The sequence below is a fragment of the Meles meles genome, chromosome 3 (genome assembly GCF_922984935.1).
Source record: "Meles meles chromosome 3, mMelMel3.1 paternal haplotype, whole genome shotgun sequence".
Taxonomy (NCBI): domain Eukaryota; kingdom Metazoa; phylum Chordata; class Mammalia; order Carnivora; family Mustelidae; genus Meles; species Meles meles.
In genome coordinates, this window is record NC_060068.1 from 125726464 (window position 1) to 125752377 (window position 25914).

The window sequence follows — 25914 nt, forward strand, 5'->3', positions numbered from 1 at the left end:
AGAATCGATTCCATTTACTATAGCACCAAGAACCATAAGATACCTGGGAATAAACCTAACCAAAGAGGTAAAGGACCTGTACTCAAGGAACTACAGAACACTCATGAAAGAAATTGAAGAAGACACAAAAAGATGGAAGACTGTTCCATGCTCTTGGATTGGAAGAATAAACATTGTTAAAAATGTCTATACTGCCTAGAGCAATCTATACTTTTAATGCCATTCCAATCAAAATTCCACCAGCATTTTTCAAAGAGCTGGAGCAAATAATCCTAAAATTTGTATGGAATCAGAAGAGACCCCGAATTGCTAAGGAAATGTTGAAAAACAAAAACAAAACTGGCGGCATCACGTTACCCGATTTCAAGCTTTACTACAAAGCTGTGATCACCAAGACAGCGTGGTACTGGCATAAAAACAGACACATAGACCAGTGGAACAGAGTGGAGAGCCCAGTTATGGACCCTCAACTCTATGGTGAAATAATCTTCGACAAAACAGGAAAAAATATTCAATGGAAAAAAGACAGTCTCTTCAATAAATGGTGCTGGGAAAACTGGACAGCGATATGTAGAAGAATGAAACTTGACCATTCTCTTACACCGTACACAAAGATAAACTCGAAATGGATAAAAGACCTCAACGTGAGACAGGAATCTATCAGAATCCTAGAGGAGAACATAGGCAATAACCTCTTCGATATCAGCCACAGCAACTTCTTTCAAGATATGTCTCCAAAGGCCAAGGAAACAAAAGCAAAAATGAACTTTTGGGACTTCATCAAGATCAAAAGTTTCTGCACAGCAAAGGAAACAGTCAACAAAACAAAAAGGCAACCCACGGAAGGGGAGAAGATATTTGCAAATGACAGTACGTCTCACTTCCAGATCAGAAAAAAAATCCTATAAGCCTAACCTCTTTCAAGTTAAAAACAAAAATAAAAACAAAAACAAAACTCTGGTATCCTCAGTCTATGACTGCATCACATCCTAGGAAATCCTTACGCCCCCTATGACCACCATCCAAGATGCTGGCAATGCCCATTTGGTCTGCATAAGTGAGGAGAAACTCACAGAAGCTAAGGGCAATTCTGAGGGCCAGGAGAATTGAAGGTAGAATAAATGGTGGCTTCTTCTCTTGGGCAGAATTGTACTTTTGCATGTTAACTTAATTAGCAAAACTCTCTCCCACAACTTTTTTGCTTTTTTAAGATTTTTATTTATTTATTTGACAGAGAGAAAGATCACAAGTAGGCAGAGAGGCAGGCAGAGAGAGAGAGGGAAGCAGGCTCCCTGCCGAGCAGAGAGCCCGATGTGGGGCTTGATCCCAGGACCCGGAGATCATGACCTGAGCCGAAGGCAGAGGCTTTAACCCACTGAGCCACCCAGGCGCCCTCCCACAACTCTTTCAACTATCACTGTTTTCTGAGTGGGAGCTGTGCATTGTTAGAATTGAGAAGCAGATACACACTGGAAATATGGAATAGAGTTCTTCCATTGCATTCCAGAACTCTTCAGAATTGAAGCTGAGGTACTGGGGACGGGGGATCACTAGGGGTTCAGTGGCCATTTATACTAAACAGCAGTGGCAGACACTCAGAAAATTAATTTGGTGCTTCAAGACACTCTGGGGAAAGCTCCAACTAATTTTAGAAGACCGTCTGCCAAAGCAGCATTTTGGTCCCTAGAAAATGGAAGGGCTTGTCTCTCTTGCTCACCTGGGCAAGGAGAAGGGAGCCGTGTAGGGACGCTGTGTCTAGGTACAAATTGGCATGGAAACTCAGCCACGAACCTGTGCTTGAATGGCTGCCCCTGCTTTGTTAGAGGAGACACGGAAAATCCAGAGGCAGATGTTTTTCTCGGTTTCAACAGCCTCTGTATATCTTAAAGGGTTTGCATAGGGGAGCGGATGGAGGATGCTGGGTAGGGATGCCTGGGAAGGCCAGTGATCCTTTCCATGGTCCGCTGCTTGTCTTTTGCTCCTAAGGCAGAAATCACAGCAACAGAAGCAGCAGAGCCTCCATGAGGTGATATAAATTTGGATCCAGCTGTCTATGCTACATGCTTCCTGGATGCACCTGGATTCTCACCGATCAGCATCATCTCTGTCTGCCCAGGAAAAGGAAGGCAGTAGGCTTAACCTTAGCCTCAGAGAAAACAGGGAACTTAAAAGAAAAAAAAACAAACACCAAAAAAGAGAGACATATCTTGGTTTTTTTTGTTTCGATGTTCTAAGTTCTTATTAACACATTTGTTTTTTTCAAAACAATAGAAGATCATGGGGGGAAGAAAATAGAGTTTAGGCGACAGTAACTGGAGATAGCTCTTCTTGGGAGACAGGAAGCTCATGTCAATTACTTAGTGAATTCCAGACTGAATCATTATTACCCAGTAGAACCAGGGTTCACACAAACCTGTGCTTCCCTGGGGGGAGCCTGCCTCCTTCCTTGGAACGTCCCTTCTTTATTACACTTCACCAACCATGGGAGGATGTAGGGCGCCAGTGCTGGGAAAATCTCACCATGTTCCTAAGGCAAACACCAACTGGTACCACATTGAAATCTGCTAAAAATCCCCTGGCAGGGGCCGGGGTTGGGGGGCGGGCTTGCTCCCTTGACTTAGATGGGAACAGTGCATCTTTAAATCCTTACTGGAATTTTTTTTTTTTTTTAAAGATTTTATTTATTTATTTGACAGAGAGAGAGATCACAAGTAGGCAGAGAGGCAGGCAGAGAGAGAGGAGGAAGCAGGCTCTCCGCAGAGCAGAGAGCCCGATGCGGGGCTTGATCCCAGGACCCTGAGATCATGACCTGAGCCGAAGGCAGCGGCTTAATCCACTGAGCCACCCAGGCGCCCCGGAACAGTGCATCTTAAAGTGTGGTCCTGGGACCAGAAGCAACAATGTCATCTGGGAACTTGTTAGAAATGCACATGCTGGGGTTCCATTTCAGATGTTTGGATCAGAACCTCTGGGAGGGGGGGGCGGGTCCTGGAAATCTGCATTTTGACTAGCCCTCTGGGGGATTCAGATATCTGCTCTGTGTGAGAACCACTACTTTTGGATTAAGTCTTGAACCCCTAAAAGGGCCTTGAATGCATTGTCTGCGTTATCTGGCCCTGCCCATTTCTCCCTCTCAACTCATGTCACTCGAGGCTCTGCTCGCTCAGGTTTAGCTGACCTGCCTCGTTGGGCTCTAGAATGGAGTCTGGATCTTTCTTTTGGGATTTTGCCCATCCCTGTCCCTAAACAACACTCCCCGCACTCTGGCTAAAGCCATTCACGCTGGGGTTAGCCAGCACTTGCTTGGAAGGCTCTGTGACCTGCAGCCTGGGCTGCTCCCCAGGAGTGATTTCACGGTATTGCCCACTCCTCCTCCCGTAGTGCTCCTGCCTCCATTCTGACTCATCCTTTGTTTCTGAGCAGCGGGTTTCAACCCGGCTGCACCTTAGAACAGAACTGGCTGAGAGTTCTGATGCCAGGCCGCTCCGGAATTAAATCAAAATCTCCAAGGAGGGGACTCAGGCACCAGTATTTTTATTTTTTGAGTTCCCCCAGGTGATTCCTGTGTGCAGCTGAGACTGAGAACCTGCAGTTTAACACCGGTCATCCTGGGAGCCTCAGAGCCTCCCCAGAGCAAAGACTCCAACTTGCTGGTGTATGGCTCTTTCCCCAGTGTTCACCCCAACACCTAGCGTTGACGACATTTGTTGAGTGAATGCATACATAAACCGCCTGTGAGGTGTTTCTGCTGCTTCATTGTGCCCTCGATTTAGCAGCCAGGTAAGAAAAGTAAACCTTCCCTCAGGCCAGACCCCAAGCCCCTGGATGGATGGCACGTCCCAAGCAAAAGAAACAGCTGGTTTTGGCTCCGTGGATGAAGCCGCTGCCTTCGGCTCAGGTCATGATCTCAGGGTCCTGGGATCGAGTCCCGCATCGGGCTCTCTGCTCCGCAGGGAGCCTGCTTCCTCCTCTCTCTCTGCCGGCCTCTCTGCCTACTTGTGATCTCTCTGTCAGATAAATAAATAAAATCTTTAAAAAAAAAAAAAAAAAAAAAGAAACAGCTGGTTGCAGTACAGGGTCCCAAACCAAGCTGACGACAGCGGCTGATGAGGAGTGCTGGGGTAGGTCTGTGCCTTTCAACTTGGAAGAAGCTGATACCTCCCGACTGAAAGAGACAGAATAGAGTACCCGGAGAGGTAGAAGAGAGCACGTTGGTAGATTAAGAGGGTGACAAGAGTCACACAAAGGCAGGGATGACAATAATAAGGAAGTCCAATGGTTTAATTTGGTTCTTGGAGGATAATCAAGTTGTTGTACGTCGTGTTGCTTATTCCCACAGCTGTCCAGCGAATAATGAATGTTGTACCTAGCCGGTATGGAAATAGGGACAAAGCGCGACTTTGATTTCTTATTTGTTATTTTTAACCATCCAATTTCTACACCCACTGAGCATCCTTATAGCCACAGGAGGGTCATAAAAATACAAATAACATCTAGGAGGCCTGTGGGCACGGACTCGTTACTTACTGCAGGGCTGACGGCTTTCTTTTAACTAGTGTAAAATCAGGCCGGTGATAAATCGCCATATATTTTGTTGTTGTTGCTGTTTGCAGCACAACTCTAGGAAATGTAAGGAAATCACTAAATGTTTGTTTCTAATAGATGTGAAAAGAGTTGGGCCAAGAGCCTATCCCAGGACGATGGGTTTTAAATTCTGGATTTTAGGATGCTTTTAATACAATACACCTCTTGGCTATACGATCTTAGGCAAAAATGCTTAACTCCTTACTCCTTACGTTCTTCCGTGGTAAAACCAGGGCAATAAAAGTACCTATTCCAGAGGGTTGTTGGGGTTTAAAAGAGAAAATACCTATTGCATGCTTAGCATGATGTATAAATACATGTAAATACACCTAGTAATATGTAAGATGTGTAAATCGTAAGTAAATGCACACAGTACATGTTTCAGAACTGAAAGCTATTATTATTGTTTAAAATAAGGTCAAATGCTGGCAGAAGGGTCTATGCAGCTTAGGGGAGTCTTTGCTCTGCACTTGGCCATGAGGAGGGACTGTATACTATGGCTGAAAACATGACTATCAGTACAGTAAAGACCCCCAGGAAGGTGCCCTCCAAAGACCGAAATGGAAATAAGGAAAATGAGGTAATTTCCTGAGAGTTCCATGAATAAGATCAGCACATAATGCATGTGACATGTGACCTAAAGAAGTCCTCCTAAATCATAAGAGGCATGTGAGGTGCCCATGTAAACCAGGCTCAGGAAAGTATGTGAGCAGAAAGGGCTGCTCTGCCTGCAGTGTGGAGAGGGGGCCGTCAAGGGGGGGTGGGGTGGGGCAGAGGACTGGCTTGATCGGGCTTGAGCTTCTAAAGCATTCCTTTGTTCTGGGAGAACAGACTGAGGATGGGGCAAGGACAGGGCCCAGGGGGCTGTCCAGGAGGAGGTCACGTGGATGATCTTGGTAAGCCATGGTGGTGGTTCGGGTGGTGTAGGCAGGTGCCCTGCTACTGGGACACCCCGCCACAGGGCCAGTTCTATATGTGTTTAAGCTTCCCTACACATCCCTCCGAAAGGAAAGACTTGTGGCACAGATGCAGAGCAAAGGATAAAATACATTGTCCATAAACAGCGCTCTGGTTGGTGCAAACTTCATTTGGGAATCGGCAAGTAAGCAAGGTTGGAGAGGCTGGGTTTTGTGATGATTCTGCCCTTCCCTCTATGTTGCTTTTTCATATTAAAGGCAGCATGGTGAAGTGAAAGGGAAGGGTACGTGGGTGTAGGGGCGCAGAGAACCGTGGGGTCACCCAGGCTCTCTCCCCAGGTTGAGGGTTGACAATGTAGCATGGAACAGCTCCAGCAAAGGACCACGCTGACCTTCTTGATGTCGTGACCTGACACCTGAAGTCTCATCAAGTCTGCCAGCATCATCTCGTTCTTTTAGGAACAGAACTTCCCTGGGTCAGCCCTAAACGCCCTCCCAGGTTACTTCTCCTGGACTTCAAAACCTTTTGCATTCTGTTTATCCCTATAGGTCAGCTTGACCTGTCTGAATTGTGGCACTCAAACACATTTAAAAAACTCTACCTATGCATCTATGAACCTATCTGTCCATCCTCCATCTATCCTCCATCTACCCATCCATCAGTTATCTATTTGTGTATACATAAATATACACATATATTTATATTCATTAATCTGTCAAGATTTCCTTACCAACAAATCCCTCCAAATCCTCTGAAGACTTGTTCTCAGAACACTACATATTAGATGACCTCATACACTAGCTGTATTTTATCTTGTTTGATGTTACTTTCTGCCTGTACAGAGACAATAAAAACATTTCAATCCATCCTTTGTTTCTTCACCGTTTTTTCTTTCCGTTGGCTGAAATGGCGGCTCCCAGCAGCCCCGCCCTTGTTTAATCCAGCACCTTCTATCATTCATTCCTTCCCATCCGTGTGACCCACGTAACCCCAAGTTATGAACTTATCCTGTGCCTTGAAACTCTATCTGCATGTTTTGTTCTAGTCCTTTTCTTCACAGTGTTTAGTTGATCAAGGACTTGAGGGAAGTCACTGGTTGTTATGAGGTCTTTATAAATTTTGTGATAAGTCTTGATCAGGAGGAGTATGAAGAATAAGGAGATGTTTGTTTTCTGAAAGCATACAGAATAGGAATCAGAATCCCAACAATCTGGCCTGTGCTATTCTCCAATTTCGCATAATGAGTGTGCCCTTAGGAAGGCGAGAGCTTTCTCTTCGAAATCCTCTCATTTACAGAGAAACAAAAATCCCTCCTTTCAAATATATTTTAAACATGCAAAACAGCAGTATGTTTCTGTTAAGTCACATTTTAGCTAAATGGATAATTGAATGGTGAATGGGAGCCGCTACTCAGCTGCTAACCTGCAGAGTTTACACACACACACACATACACACACACACACACACACACACACACACACTCCCAAATTGCAGCAGAGCAATCCCCAGGAGGCAGAAAGCATGACTGATTTTTCCAATAAAGCTGAAAAATCGATAATCCTTGTAGATGGAACGCTTGCATCTCTAACCACCTCAGAGTTTCATCTCCCTCTGCTGTCCTTCCCAAACAAGCTTCCGTCTTCACCCTGGTGCCTGTCACCAATTCTGTACTGCCAGGATTTACCCTGAGTTCTATTCCAGCTCTACTGAGCGCACCTCTTAGAGAGACCCTGCAGTGCATCTTGATTTAGAGATGCTTGGGTTTTATGTGACTCTGGGAAATGTTGTTTAGCTTTTCCGGAGCTCCAGTATGTTCTGATGTATGGCCGTGCATGCCTGCATGATTAATGGCACAGGCAAGGACTTGAAGCCTTCAGAGGTCACCCTGTGTGTACTGAATAATACAACGTGATCCAGAAATACCCTTGGATGAGAATCCTGGCTCCTCACAAATTCAATGGCATCGCTTGCTTTCATTGACATTGCCTGAGCCTTGGCGCCTCTCACTGACCGCACTTCTGAGGAAAGTCACCACCCCCAGACAGACATTTCTGAGGAAAGTCACCTCCCCCAGACAGACATTTCTGAGATATAAAAGCAGAACCATTTGGGTTTGTTGGCTATTTCTCTCTCCAGTGTCAGAGACACCAGGATGAGGAGGAGGGCTGGGAGCACGAGCAGGCCGATCTGCCAGACTCTGACAGGACTTCCGGGTTCAGGGGATCCAGGCACGGGCGTGAAGCAGATGAAGCTTCCATGCAAAATATGCTATGGTGTGCAAGGCTATGGCTGAGAATTTAAATGCACCAAAGTCAAGAGATTCAAAATGATGGTTCCCACAGCAACTATAACTCAGTTCTCTGGTGAATATAAAATTAACTTTATTGCAAAACATGCTGTTCAATTTACGCCTTAATATAGTCGTGGCAGAGTTACAGTTGCTGTGAGAACGCTAACTCTGAATTGTTTTGAATAATTAATTTAATGAAAAGTTGGTGGAAATGTGAACTCTGATAGAAAGTCAACTTAAATTTAGGGAAGTTGGCCAATTATGCCTATGCTGAGGAGTGATGATTCATTTTGGGAATCTGGAAGAACTTGGTGCACTCTTTGGCCTGGGGGTACTGGTAAAGCAGAGAACCCCAAAGTATTACCAATGGGGGACAGCCCCCATCACTGAAGAAACATTCGTGCAGGTGGTGGTGCCTTTACCAGTAAAGGAGGGTGCCCCCTGGGTGCCCATACACTCTGATTTCATTGCTGGCCTCCAGAGGAAGCCTCTTGCCACAACTAGCCGGGATCAAAGCAGGCGATCAAAACAATCTATGGTAACACCTGGTTTCTGTCAAATAAACCGAGGGTTAGAGCTCACCTCCCCCTGTCACTGACAGGTCAGACTTACCCCAAGGGCTTTACCTCTCTGAGCCAGTGTTCTCAACTGTGCGATGATGAGGACAATTTCTACCTCACAAAACTGATGTGAGGATCAGGATGTGAGAAGGTGTGCTAAGAACCGAGCACAGGGGCTGGCACGTTTTATGGCCGGTATTCAGTAACTGCTAGCTGCTCTTATCTGAAGAGGGAGTTCAGCAGATGAGTAAATTCAAAACACACGCAAAACCAGCTCTTTGGCCCGTTATTGCCATCTACATGGATTTGGTACAGACCGAGAGCAGCCGGCAAGGGGGGTGAGAAAGACAGAGACATGACTTGGCAGAAAGTTTCCTAAGCAGGAGTTTGTCTTCAGTAAAGATACTCGAGGCCACTTCTACTGAAGTTCTGGAAACAAATCAATCTATCATCTCTTCTACCAGATGAATCTCTCTCCCCTGGCCCATTATCTCCTTTCTCAGGAACCATTTGAGATCTTTTCCTCTGAATTCCTCTCCTCATCATGAAATTTTAATACCACAGATACACTCCAGATCTGCTTATTTGTTGCATAGATATCTGTGCTTTATGCATAAAAAGGGTAAGATTTTTTGACTTGCTCAAAGTACCCCTTGTCATTCTGTTTGAGGCGATACTGTCCTCGTTTCGGAGGTGTGCACCGGACTATAGGCCAACATGTCCCTTGTTCAAATCCTCATGCTCCAAAACTCCAGAAAACCCCTTCATTTATTTATTCCTTTCGCTATTTCTTCCTCAAATCCAGCTCCTGACTTATCATAAATGGGCTCTTTTGGCAGCTAAGAAGCACAGTACTTTTGAAGTTAACTCACGGTGGCTTGTCACTATATCCATCCCTACTGCTCTCCTCAGATATAATGTGGCTTCTCTTTCTCTTAACTTTTTTTGGGAGGGCCATGCCCAGGGAATGTCAAGCCAGCTAGCACTTACTGAGCACCTGGTGTATTCCTGTTCCAAGGCAGAGGATCATTTAGGTTCCTTCTGGATACTACGTTTTGCTACTGAATGCCAGGCTTGACCAAACCAGAGGGGTTGTTCCTGCCAGAAAGCATTTTATTTGGGAGGCACTGTCAAGATTTTAACAGAAAGGGGCAAAGCCACAGCCTGGGAGGAAACACAAATTGAAAGAAACCCCCAAGCAAAGTGCATTTCTAGCTTCAGAATCCACTCCCAGCTCGGCTCTAACTACTTTCTTTATGTATTAACCTCATGTTTTCAGGGCCTCTATCTCCTTCCCCTCCAAGTTTTGGCTTGCGGCTTTTTACCTCACTGTGATGAGTATCAGTCAGATTTTAATGTCTCCTGAAAGACATGATTTTACAACACTGCAATCTTTTGCTTTTACTGCTCAGAAAATATTGTGAAGTGGCACTACTTAGCGTAACCCCATCTCACTGGTGCTGGAAGCAGAAGGGCACATGTCAAAGTGGAGCTGTCTTAGCACGTGGAGGTTGGTCAGATGCAACTTTAAAGGGACTTCTTGGTTTGGCCAGGTACTTAGCTAAACCTGGAACTTTACCGCGGCTTCGGTAACCTGTGCACAGCTGAGTGCTGAAACTCCAGGGGCTGATGTCCCTGCTGACCAGTGAGTCTGTTGGCTTGAGCATCCCTGAGTTGCACTGTTGGCCTCTAGGAGCCAATTAAACCCAAAGGCTGGTTCAGCCGGGTGAGCCTGAATGTGCTGGCAGACCCACCATGAGGATCTCCTACATGGGCATTCTGTCCACCGCACAACAGGCTTTAATGGATTTGGAAGCACTGAGAATGCCTGTGGCTTCCCTATTTTGAACTTCTAGAATGTCACCCTGAGGCTACTATGATAAAGATGTCCCCTACATGGTGCACCTTCGACTCCCAAGAATGGATGTTTGTGTACGTATGTGAAAAATACAAATTGTGATTTGTCTGTGTGATACTTTGAGAGGCATCATGAATGAAGATAAAGAGAAGTCTTGGCTGACCTTTGGAAGCTTCCATTTGAACAAATGAATAGCATGAGTTGATTTCTCCCAAGGCAGCACAAAAGCTACCTTTTTATATACTCGGGTATAAAGAAATACATATCTGAGGATATAAACAGATGTCTTTTTTAAGCTACATACTTGAAAAAATTTTCAGTATTGATTTTGATCTGTTGAGACGAGCTAAGACAGAATGGCTGATTCTAGATGCTTAATCAACTGCACTTCTGACTAGATCGAGAAGGGATTTCCAGTGCTCTTCTGTGGAATCCTTAAAGTTCCCATTCCCAGAAAAGGCAGTTTCATTGGACTCTGCTCTAAAGAAGAGTATCCTGATTTGTGGGATCAGAGGGGAAGCTGGTGGGTATGGCAACCTTTGCTGTCCCAAGTGTCACAAAGTCTAGTCCTCTCTTTCACACATGCATTTAGGATGGCCAGGTGTCGCTCTAGTTTTGCATCTGCCTCTGAAGGATGTCCGTGGCATGCTCGCATGCAGAGAATGTGAATGGCTGTGGTAGAATATCATGCTGGGAACCGTTCCCAGGAATCAGCCGTCTGATCTGAGATAATTTGGAAGGAAGAGCAAGGCAATCTAGAAAACGGGGATACTTGTCCTGGGAAAAAGACCAACGGTTTTACACTGCCATACTGGAGTCTTCTCTCTGGGTCATGCCTGCAAAGCCCAAGGAATTCCCCTGAGTAGAGCAGGACAGAGAGCATATATATAGCCCATAAAGCAGAGGAGAAGGGGGGAGGACAGAGGGATGGTGCAGCAAAACCCTTGAACCCAGTCCAGAGGGGAAATGACTGTGGTGGAGCTCTAATCACTGCTGGCCAATGGGAATTTCTTGGGTGTTCTACCCAAGGCAACTCAGAGAAGATCGTCGTTCTTGGCCTTCCACTTCACTGCTCTGGCCCTTGTCCTGGCTTTCCATGGCCACTCCTGTTAATCCACTGTGGCCAAGGAGAGGGCAACTATCCCAGCTCGGTAAGGGAAAGGCTTCTTCATAGCTGTAATTCTATCTGTTTAAGGAAGAGAAGGGAGATGGGGCCCCCAGGGGCATGGATTAATTGGGCACTGTTAATAAATGCAGATATCCAGAATCCTGCAGATACCTAGTCGGCGTTTCTAGGTCTTGAGCATTTGGCAAAGTAGAATTTCAGAGCATGGCATCTCACCAATGACCAACGCAGAGACGTGTTGTAATGGTGTAGATGAACCATGCTGGGCCTGCCGAGAAGTTAGATGGGCACACATACTTGCATGCACACACAGACGTGTACACACTCACACGCACGACAGGAATTAGTCACTGGATCAGTTTGCTTGTATATATTGTTGAGATCTGGGGCTTAGCTGTCAGCTGGAGCAGATGGAAGGAAGATAAGCCAAAAAGGGCAGCAGAGGAGGCAGGAATGGGAAAACCTGCCTGTGCTTCTTGAATGCGGTAATTTGCCAATTGTGTAGACCATGGATTTAGACCAAGGAGTCAACCTAGCTGCTGTTTAAAATATTTAATGCTGCTCCCTGTGTGCCTTGGGGCAATAGCTACCTTCTTGCCTCACAGGCCTGTTGTGAGGTTGACGGAGGCAACACAAAGTCTTTTGAGCTCCTTGGAGAAAATTCAACTTGTAAGTGCAAAGTATCACCATCGCACCCTGGCAATGAGACTCCTACCAGCAGAAACCAGTCACCAGGAGAGTTGGGCATCAAAAAAAAAAAAGCCGAAGCTGTCTCAGTCTCCATCCAGGCAAATGATGATGTTCCCTAACTGGATACTAATCTTGCACTGGAGCTTGGTGTCAGTGGCCACAGATGGGTGAACCATTTGGCCTCCAGTCCTATTTGAACGGCTTGTAGACCATTTCCACACATTTTGAATTGCTTGCCAACATTTGAAAACTGGGAGAGTAAGCATAACAATCCTGATACCGGCTTTGTACTGAAAAATCGGAAATTTTGGTCAAGCTAGGTTTGCATTTCTATATGGCAACGTTCAGTGGGATGCAGGCCATGTCTGCCCTCCATAGAAGGGGCATACACTCTCCAGTGTATTACCACTCCCTACTGTCTTTTACCCTTTCCAGTGCACTCATGGACATTACTCCTGCCTCATCCACATAGGGCTGTCTGAGTCTACAACTCTTTCTACAGGTTCTTCCCTCCCTTCCCTTCCCACAGTCAATGAAGATACTGAATTCATAGCGCTCTCATTATCCAAATCTAGGCCAACTCCCCTAACAGAGGAAAGGCCTGCCCAACCACTTCCTGCCAGGCGGAGACAAAAAGAGAACTTGGTTTATCCCATTCCCTCCCTTGCCAGTAATTCCATCCTAAACCTCAAGGTTTTCTTACTTAGAGATGTCCAAGCAATAATCCAACTAAATTAGATTATAAGCATCGGAAGGTTTTTGCAATAAATAAAAATATAGATATAGCTAAGAGAAGATGAGATTTAATTAATGAATGTTATTTGACAGAACAAGTTGTGCCATATACAGAGGATTAAAAGATAAAAAGGATAGGAGGGAAAATAAATTTTAATGCGTTGCCATCTTCATTTGATTTAACTAAATTTCTTCCGCTGTTGAAAATATTAACACTTATGAGGGAGTCATTTGTGTGTATCCACACAGTTTGATACCTGACTGCTTTTTTTATGTAATTATATTGTGTTGCAAATGAATTTAAACTACCATTGGAAGTTTAAGGCTTCCATCCTTCTGTTGATCTTCTTGGGAAGCTGTCAGCAAGAAACAATGTCGAAAAAGAAACCGAAAATGATTGGCAGAAATACCAGGAAGGGTGTGTTTGTTAGAGAACAGCAAAGTCTCACGTGGGTAAGAAGACAGCCGAGGTCTTCAGTTCCTCAGACTGTCACCAGCCCCTGTGTCAGCCACTTCTCTTTTACTCCTGCTACCCCAGGGGAGGCTTATGCTATACTCAGCACACATTAGGTGCTCAATAAATGTTTCATGAATGAATGGATGGACGGATGGATGAATGAATGAATATAGTTGTCAGTGCTCAGCAGGAACCACATGGAGGAGATGTGGACCTCACATATGCCATGGGATGATATCCATGTAACTTTCTTCTTTATGTTTGTAACGCCCATGTCCCTCCAACTGGCAGACAGACGCTCACTGGGCCATTTCCAGATCTCTCTCTGCATTGCTCTTGCTCCCTATGTTCTCTCTTCTTGCAGGCATGGCATCCAGGTGCCCCAGTGACCTTCTCCCACAGGAGTTGAGCAGACGGTGGGCCCAGACCCCTGGGTTACCATAGGGGTATTAGCATCCTGGCCTCTCTTTGAGGAGTTCTGGGGTCTGGGCATGGTTGTATGCCACCTCTGTACTGCTAACTATCCTCTCCACAAAGATGCAGTTGGGCAACTCCGGCAAGGGCCTAAAGGTGTGGTGCTCATGATTTTTAAGCTAACATTTATGGAGTGTTCAAGGACTGTGTTAAATGCTTCACTGATAAGTGAAGTGCTCCCAAAAGTAGGACATGGGTATTATTATTCTCAACTTACAGATGGGAAAAGTGGAGGTACTGAAGATGGCTAACTTGCCAAATATCACCCAACTTGCAGTTGATGGAGGCTGGATTTGAAACCAGGCCTGTTTGATTCCAAAGCCCATGCACTGAACCCCTCTGCTGCATACTTCCCCTCTCCAGCCCCACCCTCTGAACGCACGGTAACTACATTAGGAAAGCACTGATGATGAGGAAGTTCCTCCAAGGAAGGAAGAGGTTACATTCTACAAGCATAACGTGGGAGATGTTGGGAGTTTGGAGTGGGTGTTGATGTGTATTATGTGTTTCAAATTGCTTAATTCTGGGTAGACTAGTTTCTGTGCTAGGCTTCTGTATGATATGGTAACATTTCCTCTATCAGACCCCCAGAGAACAGGTCTGTAAGTGAATGCACATGGATCTTTCTTGGTCCCATTAAATGGAAATAAAAAGTTAAATTAGTTCATATTCAAAGTGTGGTGAGAAGCAGATAGCAGCATGCTTAAGGGACCCAACTCAACTTGCCTGCATTCCCTGGATTAATAGGAAAAAGCTCGTTTCTCTTACCACCTCTAATATCTTCTTCAATCTCTCTCCCTATTCATGGGAATTGCTATCATCAGTGACATTCGGGCTTCCTGGGCTCCCATACACCTAATGTGGAGAAACAGTCCCATTGCCTGACTTGAGTTTCGTGTCATTAGAGAGAGCACGTTTCAGTGCAAGAGCGTGACCAGTGATTGACAGCTTGCTAACTTGTTGGAATAAAATCAGGTACAAACCTTTCCTCTGTGCCTGTGAGGTGCTTATTTTATAATCTCTGGGAGCCCCCACAATGCAGAACCCTGGCATTGTTTCTAGACAACTAGACAGGACTGTCTGGCAATCCCTTTTGAAGTTAAAGCATGATTTTAAAAATAAAGAAATGCAATTCACACTTATCAGAGCCCATCACTCTGCTTAGAGCTTTGGACAGATGACCCTTCTGAGCCAAGTTCTAACCAACTTCACTGCTAATTTGACCAGGTGCTGCTGCAGCTAAATTTGGAATCTGTGGGCCAGGAGTCTCAGCAATTTAAATCCCTCTGGACAGCAATTCTGTGGGACTTTTTATCTCTGGAACATCAGTTAACCCTTCCTTTCCCTGAAGTATGGCAGGATATAGCTGGATGTCACCCATGATTAGAGTGAGCCGCCTCAAAGAGCCTTGACAGAAATTGCTGGAAAACTGGCGTCTAAGGGATATGGAAACATTTGCCTCTCCACTCCTTTTGCGACACCATTAGCAAGAGGATGGGAGATCACAGGGGCTCCTTTACCTGTGGTTGAGCTGGCTGAAAATGGAAGCGACACTTAACCAAAATAAGAAGGAAGAAGGAGATCTTCTCAAAGGACTGGTTGTGTAGACGACAGGGGTCCTCACTGATCTGAGTTGGAATTTAGAGCCTGAATGTGTTTGAAGAACATGTGAACATCCCCCACCACTCCTGAGTCTATGGAAGGTATCTGAGTTTGAGGGAAATTGAGGAAACCAAAGTGAGGAAACCAAATTGCCTGTTCTATAGCCGAATCCTGGAACAAAACCTTGATGGATAAGAGGTGCTATAGGCAAAAAAAAAAAAAAAAAAAAAAAAAAAAAAGAAAGCTTCTTTCTCAAAGGAGTGTGGAAGCAGCTGATAAAGATCCCCAGTGTGGGCAAGTGAGCTGGCCTCTCCTTCACTGTGGAAACACAGCAGGGCTTGGGTGAAGTGGACACTGAGGGTGCTGGTTGGCACACCTCTGGCAGTAGGAGGAATACTGTAGGGCTCCCCTGAAGTGAATTTTGTAAACATCGGGCCTCCATGAGGAGACCAAGCTTGAAGAATCTGAATGGGCTGACCATGAGCATGTGAGACAGCCCTGGAAACTTCTAGAAATGTTCAGGATGCAAGTGGGGAGTGAGCTTTGTGGTTGGGATGAGCCACGAAATTAGAGAAGTAATGTCAATGATTCCTTATTTGTGAGACAGATTTTTAGGGCTTGGGGTGATGTGGTTCTATCAGTCTTGGAATAGAACCTATGAAGGGTAGAGTGTGTCCCCATTCTATTTTATGAATGTCTCATGTAACCTACCCATCTTGTTTTGACAATCATCTCAGTTCATGTGTAAAAGTATAAAAACCTCTGCTACATTAATCTCCTCACTTGACACTTATTGGCCAGGAGGAGTCAATCACATCTTGACTGATCTGGGAACAGAAAGAGAGGTATACCACCACGGACCATAGAATGAGGTCTTCTGTGGGGAATCCCATGGCGAAAGCTATGGGAAAAGATCGAGTAGGCTTCTTAAGGATCTTAATAATCAAAAAAACACTGGCTAGTAGCTTTTAATTACTTTGCAGCTGTTGCCTTCTATCACTGAGGACCAAAGAGGCCTCCCCCTTACTGATTACAATGAAAATATGTTTTTAAAAATAAATGCTTTATTTAAAACTAGGGATATTTTTTTAATTAGAGGGAAGATTAACTAAATGCATTTTATCTTGTAATTTAATCCATTCTAATTATCCTGAGAATGGTTATGATGAAATACTTAACTTTCTCCTAGTTGCTATTTTCTTTATTACCCACGAAGAGAAAAGCTCAGAGGTGGTCAATGATATGGTGGCTTTCTGCAAGTCTGCTTATAACGATGCATTCAATGCATGATGAAAAGGATGAGAAAAAAATCAATAAACCCTGACTGTGGTGGGTTTTCAAAATGATGGTACCCTGTTTTCCAAAGGCAATAAAGACAAGACTTTAAAAAAGAGCTTGTGAAATAGAATGTTATGAAGGAAGTGGCTGGTGTAAGATTGAACCCCATTAGGCAGGCAACTTGGGAGGAAATGAAAAATCTGTTCCCTACATGAACATCTGGGATACTCTGTGGCTTCTGATAACCCAGGAGATGAGCAAAGGAATTGCAAAGAATCCCCAGATGTTACCCATGGGCGTTGCTCCAAGGAGTCATGCAATAGCAGCATGGGAGGAATGAGGGTAATTGTGCAGTTCATTGGGCTGAGTAGGGACAATCAGTGCAATTCTTGAGTCTCCAAAAGGTATGTGTGACTCAACTGAGTTCAGGTGAGCCTCCTGGGTTATTATTCCTTTCTGTACAGAGCAAGTACAAATATAATCTTGGAGCCTAAAGTCAGAAAACGAGAGACCAGAACAAGGTATTCTAAGAGACACTGACCTGGCAGTATCCTGAATGGAAGAATTGCCAGGTTCCTTCTTAAAGGAAGCAGTGTTATTCCAGAGTGCTCTAGAATATGTCTGGGGTCCCTCGTTTGAGAAATGTTGGCTTAAAAGAATTGAAGTTTTATTCTACTCAATAATGACAATTCCAGACCAATACCTCAAAGACTTTTCTTTCGAACAATACTTATTATAAAAATGTAACCCAGAACTAAAAACAAATTCTCATAGACCTCTTGGCTTCTCTTTTGAACTATACTTATTATAAAAATGAAACCCAGAACTAAAAATAAATTCTTATAGACCTCTTGGCTTCTCTGGAATATGTCCGAGAAGTCTAGTTGGATAAATTTTGGTTGAAAGTAGCAAACCCCAACTTCACAATATGTTTCCATTAACATGAGGATATTCAGATGTTTGATTCCATGTATAAGGGCTGTTTGGTAAAATAAGCAGGTTCCATTCCAGGTAAGAGAGCAAGTTTTCATTTCTCTGTAAGAAGCAGGTACCAGTGAGTTATAGAACAAAACTTTGCTTGAGAAATTGGTAGTGGGTAGGGGTTATTTTTGAAACACTGCTAACTATGGTAGGTTGGAGGTAGTTATACAAAAGGGAAGTTGAAAGTAGCAGAAATGAAATGAACTATTGGGACTTTGTCAAGATCAACGGCTTTTACACAGCAAAGGAAAGAGTCAACAAAACCAAAAGATAACCGACAGAATGGGAGAAGATATTTGCAAAAGACGTATCAGATAAAGGGCTAGTATCCAACACCTATAAAGAACTTACCAAACTCAACACCCAAAGAACAAATAATTCAATTAAGAAATGGGCAGAAGACATGAACAGACATTTCAGCAAAGAAGACATCCAAATAGCCAACAGACACATGAAAAAGTGCTCAACATCACTCGGCATCAGGGAAATACAAATCAAAACCACAGTGAGATACCACCTCATCCCTCAGAATGGCTAAAATTAACAAGTCAGGAAATGACAGATGTTGGCAAGGATGCAGAGAAAGGGGAACCCTCCTACACTGTTGGTAGGAATGCAAGCTGGTGCAGCCACTCTGGAAAACAGCATGGAGGTTCCTAAAAAAGTTGAAAATAGAGCTACCCTATGACCCAGCAATTGCCCTACTGGATATTTACCCTAAGGATACAAATGTAGTGATCTGAAGGGGCATGTGCACCCGAATGTTTATAGCAACAATGTCCACAATAGCCAAACTATGGAAAGAACCTAGATGTCCATCAACAGATGAATGGATAAAGAAGATGTGGTATATATACACAATGGGATACTATGCAGCCATCAAAAGAAATGAAATCTTGCCATTTGCAACAATGTGGATGGAACTAGAGGGTATTATGCTGAGTGAAATAAGTCAATCAGAGAAAGACAATTATCATATAATCTCTCTGATATGAGAAATTTGAAAGGCAGAGTGGGGGGTCGTGGGTGTTTGGGAGGGGAAAAAATGAAACAAGATGGGATCAGGAGGGAGATAAACCATAAGAAATTCTTAATCTCAGGAAACAAACTGAGGGTTGCTGGTGGTGGGGGGGTAGGGATGGGGTGGCTGGGAGATGGACACTGGGGAGGGTATATGCTATGGTGAGTGCTATGAAATGTATAAGCCTGATGATTCACAGATCTGTACCTCTGGGGCAAATAATGCATTATGTGTTAATAAAAAACAAGTTAAAAAAAAAAAGAAAGTAGCAGAAATGTCTCAAAGAGAAATTTATTTTAATGATCTTCCCTTGCTTTTGTCTTACATTGGTAAGAGATAATGATGGTGGTGATGGGGCTGGGGATGATGATGATGATGATGATGATGACGACATCAGCTCACATTTGTTTGGCTCTTATCTTATGGTAGAGACTGTGCCCATACTTCACATATAACCCAATGAAGTAGGTCATCTCTTGTTTTCCCATTTGCAGACAAAGAAACTGAGGCACACAAAGGTGAGGAAACCTACCAGGATTTGATCTCAGGCAGACTGACATATAAGCCTTATCTTATGTGCTTCGTTATGTTTGCATTGCCCTGAATCCAAGTAAAGTGGATACAGATAGATAAGTCTCTATTTAACACCACTTTTAAAATCAACTGACATAGTATGAAGGAATAAGTGGACTCTGATTATTCAGACTATGGAAGGAAGTTTTTCAATGAAGAGAAAAAATTTCCTAGGTAAACCAGATAACTGGAGATGAACAGATGGAGAAACTAACAAAAAACTACCCTTGGCTATCCTCAACCATTCAAAGAAAGCATCATCAGCTGAGCCAATACTACATTGTTTCTAGTCCTTTAATGTAAAGTGTGTATTATGGGATCTTACTTGGAAGTCCTCCCCATGCCTTACAGGAAAGAGAAATGTTTGATTATGCTAGAGTGGCCCGTTCATATAATTCATATAATTTTGCATCCAAGAAATAAAATTCAGGAGTTGGACCAGTCCTTAGAGATCATCTCATCCAAGTGTATTCTAAATTCAGTCGATCATCTATTGCATTTGTGGCATTTGCAATACCTGCACTGTTATTTACTTAATATGTTTCTTTAGATTTATTCAGGCCTAATATTGCTACTTACTTTTGCCACATCCCTAAGCAATACCAGTATAATGATGAGTTTGATGAGCTACTCATAGTTTTCCCAAACACATATTTTTAAAAACCCTATGTAACCATTCAGTAAAATATATTTCCACACCAACAAAAAACATTTCATGCTTGGGACCACATTGTGGAAAGCAGTTATGTGGTCCAATCCCCTCATTTGCCACAAGAAGAAACTGGGCTGGGAAGGTGGGTGACTACGCCAAGAGCACCCTGGATGTTTATGGCAGAGTCAAGATATCCCCCATCCTCCATCAATCTATTCTGCATGACACCACAACAAATTAGACAGTGAGTGATGGGAAAATACCCATCATGAATACCTACAGGGGCTCGGATCTCTAGGGCCCTCTTTGTGTTCCTTTCCTTTTAATGCCAAGCCTTGAAGGCATTTGGGGGGATCCGAGAATCCCAAACTTGGAAGAAACTTGTTCTTAATAAATTGAATGGTTGATTCTCTGTCAAAGCTCAAGTAACAGAGTACTCACTACTTACACTAGGGTAGAGAATCCCCCCTCCTTTTTTTTTTCAACAGCTCTTATTCTTCTATGTTTTCCTTTGAGTATAGAATCTTTTTCATGTTAACCCTCACCCATGGGTTTCTGTCCTGAGAGTTCCAAACTTCTTTAGTTCTGTGCTCTTGTGAAATCAGTAACACTTCATATTAAGCTATTTATTTACATGTTGGGTCTGGTCCCAGCACTGTGGGCCATGGCTAGTGTATCAATAGGATCCTCAGAAGGTATGGTACAGGAATGCTCCAAGTTACTGTCTCCCCACAGAGCTAAAACATCGAGACTCTGTTCCCTCTTTCCTTCTTCCTCCTTTTTTTTTTTTTTTAAGTAGTCTCCATGCCTAGCATGGAACCCGACATAGGACTTGAACTCGTGACCCTGAGATCAAGACCTAAGCTGTGATCAAGAGTTGGAGGCCTAACGGATTGAGCCACCCAGGCATCCCAACCCCCTTTTCTTTTTTGATAGGAGCTCCTTACATGGGCACATATTACTAAATCACATAGGAAACAATGCAGAAAAAAAAAATTTCCATTTAAACTACAGAATGGTCAAGCCATTAAGTGAGAGTGATCCTTATGTCTGTCTCTGTGGTCTATTTTCCAACAGATGCTTAAAGCCCTTCTTCAACACCCAAGCCAAGACAGTTAACACTTTGAGTGATGAGAATATGATTACTTGTAAGGCACTTTTCTCTTTTCATTTTATTTTACTTTTTGGAGTGAGTTGCAAAGGTGTTCCTGTAACTTTTACCTTCTGGTCCTCGTTCTGAGTCTGGGTAGGAGAGTTGGATAGACTGCCTGACCCAGACTCAAAGAGAACTTCTGTCCATGTGGTGGCTCACATTTTGGCCAAACTGTGGGGAAAAAAAATCAGAAGTGTAACTCCGATAAAAGTCTGTCCATAATCTCTAACAGTGAAGGACCATCCCTTCCAGTTTTCACTTCAAAAAAGAATGGAGCTCCTAGTGTAGGTTCTAATAAGAGTCCCCAGAGGAATAGGTTAATTAACCAATCAGAGAATTAGCTGCTCCCACAGACGTGGTGGTAAGGATGGCTCCGCAGTGGCTAATTTCATCTCAACTTGATCTCATTGTGGAGTCACGAAAGCTGGAATGTTCAAGGATAATAGCTACAAGAAAAATGTTTCCATAACTTAGAATGAAGCTGGAATGAGATGCAGAAGCAGCTGTACTCAGTCTGAAGTTGGTTAATTTTGATAGTCACTTTCTTCCCATCTTGTTCCCTGTAGCTCTCAAGCTCTCTCCCTCTTGGACTGTGACCCTGTCTACTTCTGATGACAATCACTTAATCGGCATATCAGATTGTCGCAAGGCTGGTTTTACCTTGGGTAAAGATTCATTTTCCTTATTAACATCACAAGAACCTATTTCTTTCCCCAACCAATTAAAGAGGAAAAATAGAAGGGCCCAGGGCAATAGAGGAAGAAGAAAACTGTTCTGACTTGTGGCACATGGCCGGTCACTCAGTCCCCCAGAAATCAAGTCCTCATGATTCTGAAATGCAACTGGAGGTTAAGACCACACAGACAAAATAAACAAGTTGTAATCACTATTACCGGCGATGCTCACTACCCAGATATCAAACAGTTCACCAAGGGTGGGCACCTGGTGTTGGTGGGTTTATTCTATGGGTGTGTTTGTTTCTGTTATTCAGAGCGGAGGTCTGGACAGCCCACATTCAGGAGACAATAGCAACAATCCTCAATTAGCATTTAGTTTCCCTCCTTGCTTTCTCTGGCAAAATGTTATTTCTCCCTATACTTGGCTCCACTATTCTGCTCCTACAGCACACGAACTATTACTCTGCAACAGACACTTAGCTGAGTTTACAACAGTTCACCATGATTTTTGACCTATTCTGTAGCCCCTTAATTCCTTGGGGGTATGGTCTCTGGACGGCCTTCTCAAGTTCAGTCCCCAGTTCAGTAAGGCATTGGTGGGTGCAGAAACAACAACCCATTTTAGGATTATGTTTAAAGAATAAAACTAATCTAACCACACAATGCACTTTCTGATTTCTTCCTAAGAGTAAACTGCAACCTATCCAAATAATACTAATATATTCCAAAGATAAACGAGAATTGTGGTTCATTTGGATTCAAAGCATACTTCTTATCTATGAAATTCTGTAAGTTTCAGCTGTACCTTATGTTTAACTTGTTGGAACAATGTAACATAAGAATTACTGCTTGGTTGAATCCAGTCTACCAAGATGTTAACTCTAAGAGCTGATATTGAAATGTTATACCTTATATTTTAATCTTTAGCAATACGTACTAAATTTCCAAACATAAGAAAACAATAATTTGGTTGAAAATTCCAGAAATGCATTTGACCAAATGTGGATAGATCCTACTCAATTGAGTTTTAGAAGTCTGTGTTTTTAATCCTCATTTTCAGGTGCCCACCGCGCCCCCCCCCCAACCCCCCACATCGCATCTCTCTTCTTGCTTCCTTCGGCACAATAAACGCCTTCCACTAGTGCTGTCAATTGTTCAGGTGACGATTTGCAATGATCCTAAGAAAACCACCTCTCACCACAACCTTTTGAAAATAGGCTGCAGACAACCCTAGCACCCCAACACGAACCACTCAGGCTCAGCCTCACCCCAAATCTCCTAATGCGCTGTTTGCAGACTAGGTGCCATTTCATTCTTATTTATTTTCTATTTTCAAAATACAGCATTTGAGGCTCTGCTTAGAAAGGACCAAAAAGCCTCTCTTTCCTTTCTGTCGGTATCCCTGAGGAGGAGGACCAATTCTGGGCTTGTAAATTGTGGCATTTACTTAAAGTGAATTGACAGGAGTGTCTGCTCAAAATAAAAGTCTATAACTGCACACAGCAGCTCCGGGGCCAGAGGTTGAAAAGCAAAAGAAGCAATTATGTGCGTCCTAACATCTCGAGATTCTGAATAGCAAATCTCACCAGCCAAGGTATTGTTTGGTTTTTTGAGAGCGAGTCCCAGTGAACGTAACTATGAGGATAGAGCACCTATCCTACAAATGAAACCAGGGAGCCTCAATTTCTCAAAAGAAAAGACTTTGGTGATAAATATCTTTCTAACTTACATAGTGTGAACTCATACGGTCACGAAAGATTACAGTTCTGAACAAGAGACTTTCCTGGACCTGAAACTCCCTTCGTGTTGGTAGCTTCACCTGACTCGTGAATTTGCACACTCTCTCTGTCTCCCGAGAGCTCATGCGTGTTAGCTCATGCACGTGTGAAACTCAAACCAGGCACTTCAAGTAGCAGAAACACCTTTCCCCGGTTCCTCTCATCCACAGGGCTGCTAGAAGGAAGCATCTCCTCGGTTCTCGTGCTGACCATATCCTCACCATCTCCCACCCAGACTAGTGGGGCCAGCATCCCATTTCATCTTCAAAGGCGCCAGAGACAGGTGCACTCCATTATTATTTTCTTCTCACTCCCTCACTGGACCTTGTTGTTTCCTCTGACAACCTTCAAACCACAGCTGGGGTGGGGCGGGGGGGGGGGGGGCGCTGTTCCTAAAGTGAGTGTGGACCAGCTGCCTTCTTCTCTTCTTTTTCCATCAAGATCTGTGCAACTCTCTAAATCAGGGGAGGGCCGATTGCTCCCATAAAGGGCCAGGCAACCCAGGGCTCTGAGGACCATGCGGTCTCTGGGGCAGGGACTTAGCACTAAGATGAGCAGGCTGACAACATATCAGTGAATGGGAGGGGCTGTCCTCGAAAAACACTTTATCTAATGGACACTGAAATTTGAATTCAAGTGTCATGTGTCAGAAAACACCTCTTATAACTTTTTTCAACACTTCGACAGTGTAAAGACAATCCTTAGCTTGTCAGCCATAGAAAAATAGTCAGCAGATCAGCTCTGGCCCCCTCCGCTATGGTTTTCCAAACTGTCCCAGTCTGTCTGGGCTGTGTTCCTGTGAGCTATTGCCAGAGTGAGGATGAGTTCTAAGTGGGGGAGCGCCAGCAGGCTTGACTGTGGGGGCAGCAAAACTTCGCTGGGTGTGGGAAGGGAGCGCAAAGGGGAGAGGCAGGATGGTGTGAAGAAAGTGGGATTTTCTACCTAAAGGTTATTGGTCGGCATGAGCTCTTATTTGAGGGCGGTGTGAGGACTGGGGCAATGGAGGTATGGGGTTGAGGAAAAGTCTTTAAGTTACACTGGGCATGCAAAGGCCCATCAACAGGAACACCCCTGGAGAGTGGGAGCTATTGGTAAGAACTGTGAACTGGCTCGGTAGGAGGCCATGCACATCCCTCCTTTGAGAGTTTTCTGAATTATCCCCCAGACTCTGCAGGGAACAGAAGATGAAAGCAGCCACAGGGGAGTGGGATCTGGAGCATCATTGAGAGATTGCAAAAACAATTCACAGTCAACAGACTGTCCCGCCAGGGTCCCAGTGCTTTGGTTGTGGCCAGGATCGGCATGCTGCCCCTCGGATGCCCAATTAGATGGAACCAGGGTAAATCTAATGCAGAGTATGCTTGGTCTCTGCTTCACCACTCAAATGAACAGCATGGGAAATTGAGTCTGACCTCGTGAGTCAGCCCTGGACAAGCTCCTCCCTCCGGGTAGCCAATCTGTCGACTGGGGCGTTAGGGCTAGGACAGAGGGGAGGGATGCAAACGTGATGGCTAGCTTCAAAGGTAACTATAAGGGGACAAGTCAGTAGTTTGCTTGGAAATGTCTTTGAGGATTTCCTTGCAAGTGAGTGGATTAGCCAGCTCCACAATGAACTCAAGCTAGCAAAAGCAAAAATCACAGGTAAGAAAATGATACTCAAGTGGACAACTTTGTCACTCTGGCTGTCTGAGGGATGTGGAAAACCAAAGAGCTGTTGGCTCCCATCCTCAAAGGGATAACTGGATACATTCAATTCAGTTTCATCCTACCCTGAACCACAACATTGACGAAGAGCAATCAAAACCAAAACTGAAGACACCTGGAAACTATTACTTCTCAAGAGATAAAACAACCTTAAAAAAACAAAACAACAAAACAAAACAAAACAAAAAAACCCCTCAGCTGAGGAACTTATGTAGAAAGGTGACTGAGTGAGAATGACATGGGACCAGGGGAGACACTGAATGATGGTAGTGGTGATGGGGAAGATCAGGGCCCAAGCACGATACCTTGTCTTGGGACAGCAAGATGGTGCATAAACCTCTTCCAGAGGTCCTTGGCTACCCTGGAAACTTGGGAGTCCTGCCTACAAGTAACCTGGTCTAAAACAAGTGAGTTCAATTGTTGCCAGCAAGCAGAGATCCAGTGATCCAGCCGGCGGGGACAGTATTCAAAAAGTGGAGACTTGCAGACTACCATCATGGCAGGAGGGGGGTGGGGGGTTTGCTTGAAACCTCCAGGTCCTGACAATTTCCCATGCATGTGCATTTTTCTCTCCCCAAATCAGTCATTTGAATGGATTTTATCTGGTTTTGTTCCTTGCCTCCCAATCTAGAATTCTGGAAAGAAGGGAAAGCATTTTCTAGTTGGGGACCTTGCTTTTCCCTTCCCTAGCCCCCTGAAGATTTGGAGGGGCAGCAGGAATGTTGTAGAGCACTTGTGTCCCTGAAGGAACAGCCAGTTGCAATGCACGACCATCACTATAGATCTACGATTTATGAAAATAA

The 25914-nt window shown here is 44.1% G+C and overlaps 1 protein-coding gene across 3 annotated transcripts in view; it reads right to left on the minus strand.

Annotated features, from left to right (window-relative positions):
- TENM2 (teneurin transmembrane protein 2) overlaps positions 1–25914 on the minus strand; it is a 1229820-nt gene that overhangs the window by 114840 nt on the left and 1089066 nt on the right. The gene's annotated exons all lie outside the window — the stretch shown is intronic.